Genomic DNA, 14,733 nt, shown 5'->3' with positions numbered 1-14,733 from the left:
GATGGATTTTCAATTTATGCGGAGGAGTGATGAGGAGCCTTGAAAGATACATCATTGTTCTAATCATAATTAGAGCTAGCCTCAAGACTGTGATAAGTTGAATAACCCTCAACTCAGGTTGAAGTGCCTCGAAAACTTGCAGAAGCTCCAAAACATAAAAATATAGGTCATTAGAATCTAGTGGCTTAGAAATATTAATTGTTGGACAATCAGAGTCATGACCAAATGAATCAATGAATAGATGATGACAACCATGATCAGAAAGTTCAAGATAAAAACTAGAGGAATCCTCATGATCTGATGAATCGTAAAGCAGGGAAGATTGAAAACAAGAAATTTCACCCTCTAATTCTCCATAATGATCAGATGATGGATTGGGAGGATCAAAAGGAGAACATTTTTCCTTTCCACATCTGACTGTAAAGCTGACATCCCACAAGTTTTAAGTGTGATCAGAAATAACATCATTAGAAACTGATTCTTTGAAAGATTCAACAGGAATGACAGAATCATGGAATATGTCAGGATAATGAGGGAGAGGTGTGGAAAGAGAAAGATCAACCTTCATTGTAGATTCGTATTCAGAGATATACTCCCACACATAGTCATCATAAATGATATTGCAAGTTTGTTTCTCTGTGCTAACTTCGTCCTAAAATTGATCCTCATGAACACCAACATAAATAGTTGAAATAGGTGAACCAAAACAACTCATAATATGGAGGACCAAAGGAATGAATGGATGGAGGACAAGGATATAACACATCATCACAAACATTAGGTTCATAGTCCAAACCTACACTAAAATTCTCAGTATGTGGGGTGGGAGAAGATGGTCATAAATTAGTGGATGAATTCTCAAGTTCTCCCACCTCAACCTGTAGAAATGGAGTTGTTAGATGAGGTGAAGACAAAGAGTCACTTGGAACAACAAATTCATATGTCGAAAATTTGGAAGCTCCATAACCAGGGTACATTTGGAGACTTTCGAAAGACTCATATTCTTGTAGATTCATTGAAATGTGAAAAAGAAATTCAAATTTCTCTTTCATTAAATTCCAATCGATGTAATCTTCAAAAAATTTAAAATGAAAATGAATGAAAATGTCATGAAAATCGTCAAGAGACCCATCGAGTGATTTTTCAATCGCATTATTTTCATGAAAATAGACTTGTAATCATACCTACCAAAGACGTGATAAATATCCTTGATAATATGCTCGAAATAATGAATGGTAGTGGCTGGAAATATATAACACCATTCCTTTACATGCACTTCGAATGTGAGGACAAACAACCTGCACACAATATCCTCATAGTGAATATTGTGTATTGCGACTAAATTAAAAAAATGAGTGGTGTACTCGAGAATGGTTGTTTCAACCTTGCCATTGAATTTCAGATTTGACAAGTCATGAATTATTCCCACGAACACTTTCATATTTGTGGTTCTATAAAAACATGAATGGCTTATGATTTGGGGAGAAGCCATTAAGGATACGAAAGATTCCAACAGACCTCATGGGCTCATCTTGTCATTTGGCCCTCCTTTTACCACCATAAATGTTCACGGTGCTGGACCTGCCAACATTCAGGGGATCTCCACGATATGAAGTCCCAATTATACCTTACACCATTTGGTGTAGGAGTCCCATCTGGAATACAACCTAGTTTCCGAGGGAGCGGTTTTTAATGATGTTCCTTGGATGCAATAACAAATAGAGTGATGTATGGTGACTTTTGTGGGAACAAGTGTGTGGATCTTCCAAAGGTCAAGTATAATGTATGGAGGTTCTAACACATGAATGGAAAATGACAGAGTCCCTTAGAATCCTGTAATAGTATACAACTTGAAATGAACACACGACCATGAAGACACCATAAGCTAATCTACAAAATAGTTCACAAGTTAACAGTGATGGAATTAAACAACAGCACACATTCCACAAGATTTGTGTGAATGAAAAAGAAATAGTTCATAAGCATAACTGTATGTTAAATAACATAGATTGAAAACATAACAATAATAGTCCTATTATATTTTCAACATATGCATTAAAGCATGTCAGATCTGATCTTTTATTAAGTGAAAGTTCTATTCGTACATATACCATTGATGGACCACTAGCCTCAATAGTGGAACATGGTTTCAACACCTGTTCCTCCAAAGAAATATACTCCTTCTATGCTACGGAGAAGCCAAGGCTCTCACAAACTCCCAATCTCCTGATTCTAATCCCAAACCTAGCTAAAAGCCCGGCTCCCCAAAGCCCCATTACATGAGTTATGGGGGTGTATTTATAACAAGAGGGGGTGACTCTTCAACTCCCCTTTTTGACTTTTGGACTTCCATCATGACTCTTCAAATTCTTTACGAAATTACTCATTAAATTAAATTATGGATATTCACATTCCCATATTGAGTCTTGGAATTACACTTATAAATTAATTACAAAATAATATTACAATTTACTCGTACCCATATAAGACAAAATTGGGTAGAGCTAACTAGGTAGCCTAATAAGAAAAAACATATCATTCTTCAGTTTGAGGAAACTCCATCTTAAAAAACTCCACTTGATGTTTCTCGGTCATGTAGCAATGCCAAGCTTTGTACTACATGATGATATCCCCAAATTGTATGATGATGTCTGGATAGAAGTATACTCTAGCCTTCATGGCATTCGAGTACACTAACATGGAACTAGTTTTTGTTTCCTTCTTGAGCAGGAGCAACATTTTGTTGATTTGGACACGGCCACTAATGTACATATGCATAGTATTTATGTTTATTTCAAGATATTCCTTCATCGTTACCTATCTCCACTCTTCCAAGTATTCATCTATCTCCTGCCTGACCAGGTTCCTACGCTTGATCTTTGTGAGTGAACCGACTAATGGGATCATGTGGGACTTCATCAAGAAGTCTAAGTTGTTGCATAATCGTGGATACGAGGCCTGAATGCTACCAATGAAGGAGGCAATTTTATTATTATTCTGGATCAATATCTGAACTCTTGCTTTCTCTAGCTTTGCCGATTTCTTATTTTTATTTCCCAGTTTAAGCGGTGCCCCTTTGTATTCCATTGACCATTCATTCACGACAATGATGGAATTTTGTACATTCCTGAGAGTTTTGAAAAAATATTTACACTGTTACCGCAAACCACACAAGTGGACAACCATATGCATGATAACAAGCTCCTCATAGAGAATATGCATGGTATCTCCGAGTGTCAATACTTCACCAGGTATCACTACCTTCATTTCTTCCATCTGGACTTCTGTGGAAGATGTGTTCTATACATCTACTCAGAATTGTTCAACCTCTTTCCTAGCAGCCTGTAAGTTCTTTTCAAATTTCTTGTTCTCGACCAAAAAATAATATGTATTTGACTTTGAAGCACCTTCAAAGGCCAAGTTTACTATGGAAACAACGCTTGGATTTCTTCTAATGTCGGTCATGATTAGCCTTTATTTGATGAGTGTAGGAGACGCGAGGTTGTTCGGAAAATGTTTCTTCCTCAGTTGTACAATCTTTTTCTGTAGATCTTCATAGTTCAGATTCTATGTATCCATAACCAAACCATAATCAAGAGGAACAATTTCCTCTTCCTCACTTTGGGTGTGCTATGATGGAGGAGGGGGAGACTGACTAATGACTTGCTATGTACTTGGCATCAGGTCAACATCTTGGTTTTGCAGCTCCAGCTCCTCCGTGACTTGAATTTCGACCAAATCCTCTATTTCTAGAGTGACCTCTTTGTCCTGCATCTATTTTCTCTCCTCCTTTGATTGTCGGTTCTATTCTAGCTCCTTAGCTTGTCTCTGCAATGTTCCTTTTGCTATTAACTCCACTCTTCACCTTTCTTCTTCTTCTCGCTTCTACTTCTTTTTTTCTTCTTTCCTCTTCTACTCTTGTTCCTCCCTCTGCTTCTTGTACCCTATGTTTCTTCTTCTTTTCTGCTGTTATATCCTCTCTCATAATGGCTAGATTTTCTTTCATATTGTGACTCTTTTCTCCCGCTAGACTATGCAAAACCTTCAACTTTCCATTCCCCCGCTTTGTGTTGCACACTTCTATTGGTGTGGCCTCTAGAGTTCCTTCATGTTATGGAGAAACCTGTGAAGTTCCTGTAAAACTGATCGGCTCATGGGATTTCGAGGCATTGTAACAATTCTTCCATCCATCCTCCTTTGACTAGTGAAAATTCCCACTTAGCCATAGAAAATGGATCCTTAGATAGTGTCTTTGCAAATACTCTTCGAAGCGTATGAATTGAAGTCTTGATTATCGAATGAAAATTTCTCTAACACTTTCCCTTCGATATCCGCAATGTTCAAGTTATTGATATCGTACAATCTGATCTTCAAAGGAAGGATAGGCCAAGGTGGTTTCTTCTTCCTATGCAGAGCTGCTGACAACCCTGTGGAGAGATGATATGCAACTTCTTGTGTGACTAGCTTAATGGTGGCATACCTTGGTAAAAGATGCAATGACTCCTGTCTACTAAATACCTTGAGGAAAGTTCCATTTGGTGAGGCAAACCAATCTACTAATTGCGATGTTGCTTCCATTTCCCCATGTGACATGCAAGGTGGATCTTCCTCAAATATCAACTTGTATAACAGAATAAGGAAGTGCTCAGTTAGCTTCTCCATTAATCCTTTTTGGTTATACTTTGAAAGTAGCTTGCAATAAACATACATGATATGCTCTCTTGGTGTCCAAGTTCAATTCATGATAGGGAATGCATTGTGTACACAGATTTCATCCAGCTGAATGGTTTACCTTCGTTCACAACCTAGTCCAAGAAGAAAGCCCACCCTTCAGGAATGGTCTTGGTGCTCTGTTGACCGTAGATTCTACAACATAGGATTATCAAGAGCTAATTGACCATCCTAAGAGATTTTGTCTTGTATGTGTTGGTGGGTGGCTGACGTAACTTTGGTGGCTCTTTCACCTAGCCTTTAACAATCTCCTTGGTGCTCAAGTAGTTTTTGTTCGCATAGAAGAATGAATCCATCAGAGATTCTGGATCAGGAAAATGGTACATGAGATGATAATTTTCTACTAGAAAAGAAGTAATCCTTTGTCTGCTTGTACTGTGAAGAGTCATATTCTTTGGATATGTGTGACACAATATCTAACTAATAACATCTGTCCATGGAAATGTTGGGTACCTTCATGAAACCTTTTTTAATCCTGACTTTTGGACAGTGACATACACCTTTCGGTCTTCCATATATTCTTTGAAGATTCTTACTGAGAAACTTTCATTCACCTTCTGCCATGTGAGATCCGATTCTTTCTCTACAAACAATTGAGTGCATGAGTCTACTGGAAAGTAAACTAGTGTACTCTCAACTACCTCCTTGGTGTTGTTGTCTATGGTATCCTTTCAAGTATTTCTCTTGGTTGCCATTAACAATGACTGATGAAGTGAAGTGCTCAACATCTATGGGAGGAAAACTCACTCATGGCAGACATAAATTTTCTTCAGCAAATCAACTTACAAAGAAAGATCGAGCAATAAACTAGTGAACTGATGAAGAGGATTGCAAAATTATGGAAGTGAAGGAAGTGATACTAGCTATGGAAACTCCACATTGCATAGTCTCAACAACATGTGATGAAGCTTTAGGCTAGAGACTGCGAAATGCATAGTTTAGCCTAGGAAGATTGTGGGAGAGAATGTGCATTGTGTAGTCTCAATGGCCAAGTGTGAGGGCCTGAGTGTTGGAACTGTGCAATGTGTAGTTGGGTCAGCCTATGCTACACATTACGTAGTCTAAGAGGCCAAGCTAAAAGCTTGAGACTCAGATTTGCGTAATGCCCATCTACACAAGGTGAAAATTGGGCAAAGGATGAGAAAATATGCCCAGTGAAAGTGTGCGAAATAAGTAGATCTAAGTGATTGTGCATGCTAAAGTGAATATTTGACTAAGTATGTATAGATCAATGCAAAACAAGTGTGGAAGATTAACACGCAAAAGGAAAAACAAACATGCAAGAAGATTTGCCACAACAATGACCACTAATGGGAGAAAACAAGAAAAATAATATGATGCATGTGAATGGTGAATGACAGACCAAATCAATATGTGAAAAAGCTAATGGAAAAATGACAAAAGACAATGAAATAAAAACTCACCTCGAAAAGCGCCACAAACTCCACCAAATGCTCCTTGATCTCCTTGGGAATGCCAAAGCTCCATTATCAAATATGAAAATGTGTTCTAGGGGCATCAATTAAATAGCTCTAGACTGATTGAGGTTTATGACGTGCATGTCTAGAATCAAGGGAAAAGTGACACTTGGAAAAATGTTTCTAAACTAGTAAATGTGCCACCTTTAGGAAACTAATTAGTGAATACCTATTTTCTATGGCTTGGGGAAACTTGCATGGACACTACCAAGAAGGATTTCATAATTCTTGAGGACTCAAAAACTTCTTCACTCAATGCATTATGGAGTTTTTGAGCTCATGGGATGGTTTGCACAATTTCCACCAACACAGCTACGCTGCCATCTAGAATTTCATAGTTCTAAAGGTCAAGGTTGGCCTACTAAGAAGGATTGCAGAGTTTCAAGAAGAAAGGATTTTCCACCTTCCAAGTTTGCGCAGTTTCTAAGGGGCAAGCCCATCAGTGCTTTAAGGTCAAATTAGAAGGCTACTTGTGACTTAGAAGATTTAGATTAGGACCAAAACAAGGTAACATAGGCATGTGTAAGAGATAATTCCTTAACATACCATGAAAAATTGATGACAAACAAAGGTAGGCTCCTACATATAGAAGGAAGGCTCCAAAATCAAAGCATGGGAAAATGTTTGGAGGGTGGCTTTAGCAACAATAGCAACAAAAAACACACGCACACATATGTATATCTATATACACAAAAAAAGGAAGAAGAGGGGGTAAACATATAATTAAATATATTGTAACTAGTACCCCAATCCTCTGATAGAATCAAAGGAGTTGGATCTTCAGTGACACCTTGTCCCATTCAGTTGAAGTAAATGGATGGGGTTGTTATAGTTTCACACATTAACGAACCATTAAAAGTAATTAACCATTTGTTGTTGATTTTTTTTTAATGCATGGATACATTGGTTTGAATAATTGGTACTCCCCTCACCATTTATTCATTTCACTGAGCCCCATAGGGGACTGCATTTCACCTCATCACTCACATTTCCTTCAAGGACTCTCACCTTTGGTAGGAGGAGTGCTAGGCCTTGTACCTTGACCTACTTAATCTTCGCCTCAAACATCACCAATTGATCTAGGTTATTTAGGCTCATCTATCCTTGCCACCACATTGTTAGGTACCACTTTACTTAAAAGTCACATTCCAACCCAAACATGCCACACATTTATGGAAAATAAACCCCTTAATCTCCTATTTGTCACTTCATTGAATATTCAATATATTTCAAATATGATAAATGATTCCATATCGCCTACTATTCCCACCAAACTATGTTCAAATATCCCTAAATTTGAAGGTAAGCCTAGGGAAGACCTTGTAAACCATGTGATAACCTTTCATCTATGGTGTCCTTTGAACAAAACCATTGATGACTCGATTCAAATGAGTTTGTTTCAAATCATTCTCATTGGCACCTTAGCTAAGTGGTATCTTAGTATTGTAGCAGCTACAACCACCCTCCAAAATTTTTCCTATGCTTCAATTTTGGAGCCTTCCTTCTTAACCACAACAACTAATCTAACACTAATCCAGGGATTCGTTCTTCCATCGAGATTTATCTTTTCATTTTCACTTGTGTTTTCTAACTTAGAAGATTCTTCTAAGTCACAAGTTGATCTCCCGATGGTCACAAAATAGTTCTATGCTTGCCTCCAGAAACTATGCAATCCTTGAAGGAGGTTACCCTTAATGATTGCAATTACGCAATTTAGACTAGTAGTTAGCCTTGAGTCTAGAAATTGCGTAGTCATGGAAGGTAGTTGACCTTGATGATTGGAATTGTGTAGATCAAATTGGAAGTTAGCCTTGTTATCATAAACTATGAAGTCATGGAAGGAAACCCAATGCTGATCCCAAAAACTGCACAACCCTTACTAAGCTCAGAAGCTGCGCATTGCACACTAAGCGGGAAAGTTGCCTAGTTCCCCAAAATTGCATAGTCTTTCCCAACAGTGTGCATGGACAGTTTCCCCTCGAAAAAGAGAGAAAACTAAAGGGAAAAAAGCATCCATGGGAAATAGAAATTTACTTTTAGTATCCTGAAGGAGGCACTTTCACTATTTTTAGAAACTTCTACCAAGTGTTGCTTTCTCCTTGACTATAGGCATGTGCATCAGAAGTTCCAATTTGCTCAATTCTATGTAATGGATACCTCTAGAGCTCATTTTTACATTTGATGGTCAAGCTTTAGAATTCCTAAGGAGATCAAGGAACCTTTAGAGCATTGTCTCCATTTTACCGGTTGAGTTTTGCTTTTATCTTTTTTTCCGCCTTTTTGACACTTTTTATCGTTTCGCTTGTGTGTATATTGTTTCACTTGTTTGTCTTCTTGGTTACTCACATTTTACCTTGCTTTAGCATTAGGGAAATTTTGAGGTATAAAATTGGCCTCCTAAGAAAAATGTACAACAAAAATAAACTTTATAAAACCAATAGGATTCAAGATGATGATGTCAACCATGGGAGATGATTCACCATTTTTGGAGTAAAAAAGTAAAAGGATCCAAAAATAATAAAATAATATAACTACTTTTTCAACTCATATTTTCAACTTATCTCCCTAAAGTTTTACTAAAATTTCAAGTGTGAGTATTGGTTGAATGAAAAATTTAATTCCTCATCCAAAGTGTAACCATGTTGCATACTTTCGATTGGCCCTGCTACACGAAATATGAGAAATACATGAAAAAATGTGATTGCAATCATGTTTTTCATGTATTTCTCATTGTTTTTGTAGAAAGGTCCATCAAAAGTATGAAAAAATGGTACTCCTTGGATGGGGAATAAAATTATTCATCCAATGAGTGTTCCCGCTCAAAATTTGATTAAACCCATAGGGAGATAAGTTGAAAATATGAGTTGAAAAAGTAGTTTTTTCTTTTTTCCCTGTAAAATTTGATGACGTACTCTAATATTATTTTATGATTTCCACTATTTTATAATTTCCTTAGGAGGCCCATTTTATACCTCAAATTTCCCCTAATTATTATAGAAGTCTTGTTTCAATCTGTCATTTTCCTTTCACAAGTGTCACATTGATTTTCTTGTTTTCGCACCAACGGTCACTCTCTCGGCGACTCTCCTCAAACAATTGAGCTTCTTTTTATTTTTTGAGTTTCCGCACTTGTTTTTCATCAATTTATCCTCACTTCGTTAGATATTCACTCAATCTTGCATTGTCACTAACTTATTCTAGTTTTTCACACATCCATCAGGTAGATCTTCACTTCCCTTGGTTAAATTTTCCTTGCCCAACTGAGCACTATGAAATCCTAAGTCTGAAGCTCCAAACTTGGCCTCTAGAACTACGTAGTGCATAGTATAAGATGGCCTCAACTATGCATTATGTAGTTCTAGGGTTCAACCTATCAACCTTGTCCACAGAGACTGAGAAATGCACAGTGTCCCCTAAGCTTTAACCAGGCTGAACTACGCATTATGTAGTCTGAAGCCTTAGGCTACACCCTTGGCTATTGGGACTCCGTAATGCGCAGCTCCCACAACCTATCAGTCGCTCTTGTACAATAAAATTTTGCAATCCCTCTCAACAAATACCCAAATTGCTTCTTGATCATGTTATGAAGTTAGATTTACAAGAGCTAATGTTTACCTACCATGAGTGTCCTTTCTATCCAACAGCTATAACACTTGTGAAGAATTTATCTCTAGTAATCATTGTTACAATGGCACTAAAGAGAGCTTATTTAAGAGAGACCATTAAAAGAAATATTGGGGAAGTAGTTGAGAAAGCGCTAGTTAACTTGCCGATATATTTGAACACTCAATTATTCATAGAAAAGGAGTCAACACTAACATGGAAGTAAGTCCACAGTAGTAGCAGAATGCAGAAATCGAGTAGAATATTTGGGAAAGAGAAAGTTGTTGAGATAATAGAGGGAGACGAAAGTTGCAAAGTGAAGTCAGATTCAATATCCATGCAAGAAGCTCTGGTAGCATAAGAAAAAGGAAGCAGAAGATACAGAGAGCAAAGCAGAGGAAGAGAGAAAAGAAGAGCTTGTAGTAGAAGAACTGAGATTGAAGCAAGCAGAGAAAGGAACAAATGAAGAACAGGAGCTGAGGATGAAAGAACAAGAGTAGAAGTAGAATAAGGAAGAAGAAGAAAGGCAAGGCGTAATGAAAGAAGATACAACACCGATTCAAGAACAAGACTGCCTTATAGTGGAAGGAATGAAAAAATAGATGGAGGACCAGGACATTACTCAATCGATTAAATATTTGATTGAGTTTGTGGACAAGGACATGGGACCATAACCGCAAGATTAAGATATTCATCTAATTCTGAATGCCCTACATGTCATCATTCATCCTCTACCATCTCCAGCTGCAGAGTTAGGCCCAATCAATGATCATGCATCACCTGCATTTATTAGAGAAAGGGTGATAGTGGTGGACACTAGTAGGAATCCAAATGCCATTGCGAAATCAAACTTGGCCTTCGTAGGTATGCAAGATCAAAAACTCAGTATTTGATGGCTGAGAGTAAGAAATTGATACATAATTTAGAGGTTTCATGGTAAGGGATATAAAAACTCAGTAGAGTAGCACATAATGCAGCTCCCACATAGGTCTTCTTGGGGGAAATGAAAGCAACGATACTTGGTGAGGTATCAACACTTAAAGAGACCATGCAGGACCTCTATGAGGAACTCTTGACCATACATAAGGTAGTTTTCCACTTTCATAGCCTGCAACAATGGAATAGTTTTCCACTTTCATAGCCTGCAGCAATAGAGAAAGGAATTTGTCAAGACTCTTAGGAATGTGAAAACTTCCATCACCACCATGCAAGAATAGACAAGGCGATACAAAGGGGCACCACTTAGTTTGGTAAAGAAGATGGAGCCATAGGAAAAGCAAGAAATATAAAGATTTCAAATGTTGATTTAGAAAAAAAGGAAGCTCACCTCATTTGTTGGAAACATTCAACCCCCATATGGATGGTTATACAACAATATTTGAATTCATGGTGAGAACCCACAAGATCCCATACGTCAGCTCACTCACTAAAGATTATCTCAAACACAAAGTCAGGCAAGAGATTGAAGGGTACTTAGAGCAGCAAAGACATGTTTCCACCAAGGAGGAATTAGAGTCGAATAGAAAAAAATTGCAGAATTACATCAATGGTCCTATCCAAATCAGAGGCATGTTTCTCCTGCTTGAGAAAGAAGTTAATACTCATTCCAAATCATTGTACCCAGATGTTATGGAGGCTAAAGTTTGCTTCCATCCTTACATCATCATTCAGTTTTGGGATGTCATCACACAGTACCAAGCTTGGCATCGATACGTGACTGAGAACCATCAAGTGGAGGTTGTCGATATAAAGTGTTCCCAAACCTAACCATCATAATGTCTTGTCTTCTCAAGCTACCAAGTTGTCTCTACCCTATTTTTTCCTATATGGGTATGAGTGTAAAATGAAATATTATTTGTAATTATGTTGTAAGTGAAATTCCATGTGTCAATATTGGAATATGAAAATCATAATGTAATGTAAATTTTTATTTTGTCAAGATGTTGAAGAGTCATGAGGGTAGTCCAAAGGTCACAAAGGGAAGTTGAAGAGTCACCCCATATTTTTATAAATAGAACCTCATAAATCATGTAATAGACTTTTGGGAGACAAGATTTTGGCTAGGATTAGGTTTAGAAAGAGATTGGGAGTATTGTGAAGAGGCTTGGCATCTCCATAGCATAGAGTGAGTATACTTCTTTGGAGGAGCAAGTGTTCTTGACTATAATGTTCTAGTATTGGGGCTAGTAGTCATCAATGGTGTATGTGTGGATGGAACTTTCACTTACAGTAATAAAATTAGAGCGAACATGCTTTCATTCATATGTTGTTAATATAGTAGGCCTATTCTTATTGTACGAGCGATGTATGTTATTTAACTTACACATATTCTTATGAAATATTTTATTTACATTTGTATGAATCTTTTTGAATGTTTGTTGTTGGATTAACTCATCACTGTAACTTGTGGACTATTCCACATCTTAGCTTGTGATGTCATCATGCTCATCTGTTCCTTTCAACTTGCATACTATTATACGATTCCAAGCAGTGCACTTCCTTTTCCCTTCATGTGTTGCAACCTTGATGCATCACACTTGAATCTCCATAGGGTCACACACTTTCTCTAACCCAAATTTGTCATACTTTCCTCTGCGCATTTCCACAATCTAGGCATAACATTACCACCCACTACTAGGACTCTTACTCTAAACAATGTGAGGTCTAGCCGGGACTTCATATCACAAAGATCCCCTAAATGTTGGCAGTTCCATAACCCTCATTATTTATGGTGCTAGAAGGAGGGCCAGATGACATGCTAAGCCCTTGAAGAATGTTTTGAATTTATGCGTTCATTTATGAATTCTTCCCAAATCATACTCAAGACGTGTTTTTCTAGAGACATAAAATTGCAAGTGCGAGAAAATATCATTGATGACTTGTCACATATTAAATTTGATGGTGAGGGTGGAACAACCTTGCTTGAGCATACTAATCATTTTCTTCAATTTTTCATAGATCACAACATACCCCTTGAGGATGTTGGCTCTCATTTGTTTATTATCACTTTCCAAAGGCATGTAAGGAAATGGTGAAACACATTGACTGATGCCTCTATACGCTCTTTCAAGCATCTTGTCACAAAAGTGTCTTGCACTTCTGACATGTTCGATTGTAAATGTCTGGGCAATTTTAGAATTGTGAAAATCACCTAATGAATCATTGCATCATTTTCACATTCATTTTATGCATTCATGCTTTGAATATCTGGAAGATGAAGTTGATTGGGATTTCTTGGCTAGAAGATTTCAATATATTGTTCGCATTTCTAGAAATCCACACGAGTTAGAATCTTTTGAACCTCTCCCAACATACCTCATTGTTAGAGATTCTAAATATGACATGGACAAGGTTGTTATTTTAAGTGAACCTCCATCCCCGTTTCATAAAAAAACTCTAGCTCTGTAGGTCTAGGTGGGAGATGTTGAAAATTCACCAGTTGATCTACCACCACCTTTTCCCACCTCACATATTCAAAATTTTAGTGTAGATTTGGACTGTCAATTTGATGATTTTGATGAAGTGTTATCTCCTCATCCTCCATCCTTTATTCCTTCTGATCCTATGGATGGTGATGTGTTGTGTTCACCTATTTCAAATCTCTCTTGCGATGTTCACGAGGATCAAGTTTTGGACGAAGTTGGTTTTGAGTAGCCAACTTGCAATATCATTCATGATGATTATGTGGGGAGTCCATAGTTGAACAAGAATCTGCGACGCCTTCATCATTTCGACATTTCCCATGATTTTGTCATTTTTGTTGAATCTTGTGAAAATTTAGATCTTGATGATGTTGCTACTTTTGATCATTCACAAAACATGTGGGATGCTAGTTCTTCATCCAGATGTGGAAAGGATGAATCTTCTACTCTTGATCTTCCTAATCCCTCATCTCATATTTCTGAAAAATTAGAGGGTGAAATTTATCATTTTTCATCATCCCCCTTTCCGATTCATCGGATCATGATGATGCCTTTGTTTGTGATCTTGAACTTTGTGATCTTGGATGTTGCAACATCTTCATTGATTAATTGGGTCACCATTCTAATTTTTCTGCTACTAATATTTCCCTGCCACTGATCTGTGATCATCTACCTACAGATGAGTTGGAACTTCCCCAAGCTGTCGAGGCACTTCAACCTAAGCTAATTGTTATGTCAGGTTCTCATAGTCTTGAGGTAAATTTCACTTCCGATCATAATAGTGTTGAATCTTCCGAGGTCCTCATCACTCTATCGCACATATTAAAAATCAATCTGTCTTACAATTTATTGACCCTTCATTTGTATTACACGATCATATCGCTCAGTCATTGGAGGAGCCATACATGGCAAGCACTATTGCCAAACAAAAATTTTCTTCTTTCTTCATGTTCACTCGTCTTTGAAGTTCGAAAGTGTGTACCTACTTATCTTCTACTCACAATGTGTTTGGGCACCATGGTGCATTCGTAGAGTGCCTTTTATGCACATTCTATTTTTACTTTTGTGTGGGTGCATTCAAACTTCAAACGTTTTGGTTTGTATTGATTTATATTTCTTGCTTGTTGGTATGCTTGTATATCTTTCTTAACATTCATGTTCTTGCCTACATGGGCCAACCAATGTGCTGATGATTGCATTGGAGGTATCACTTTATGTAATTTGACCTATGTTCTCCTTAGGTTAGGAGTAGGAGTAGTTATTTTATTTTCTTGTTTTTTCCTTGTTTTTCTTTACATTGTTTTGCTTTATCCCTCTTCTTTCCTTTGTTTGATCTCTTTTGCGTCTCTAGGTTAGTTTTCGCATGAATCCATGTTTCACTTCTTAGACAAGCAAGGTGAATTTCAAGAGGAGCTTGTACCGCTGTCAACACTTAGTTATCTACCTATTCCCTCTATTTATGTGAATCTTTCATTTATTTTAGTTGATGATACCCTAAT

Source organism: Pinus tabuliformis, chromosome 8 (assembly GCF_031772625.1).
Source record: "Pinus tabuliformis cultivar Carrire ecotype Pingquan chromosome 8, CPIR1, whole genome shotgun sequence".
In the NCBI taxonomy this organism is placed as follows: domain Eukaryota; kingdom Viridiplantae; phylum Streptophyta; class Pinopsida; order Pinales; family Pinaceae; genus Pinus; species Pinus tabuliformis.
This window is presented reverse-complemented; position numbering follows the sequence as displayed.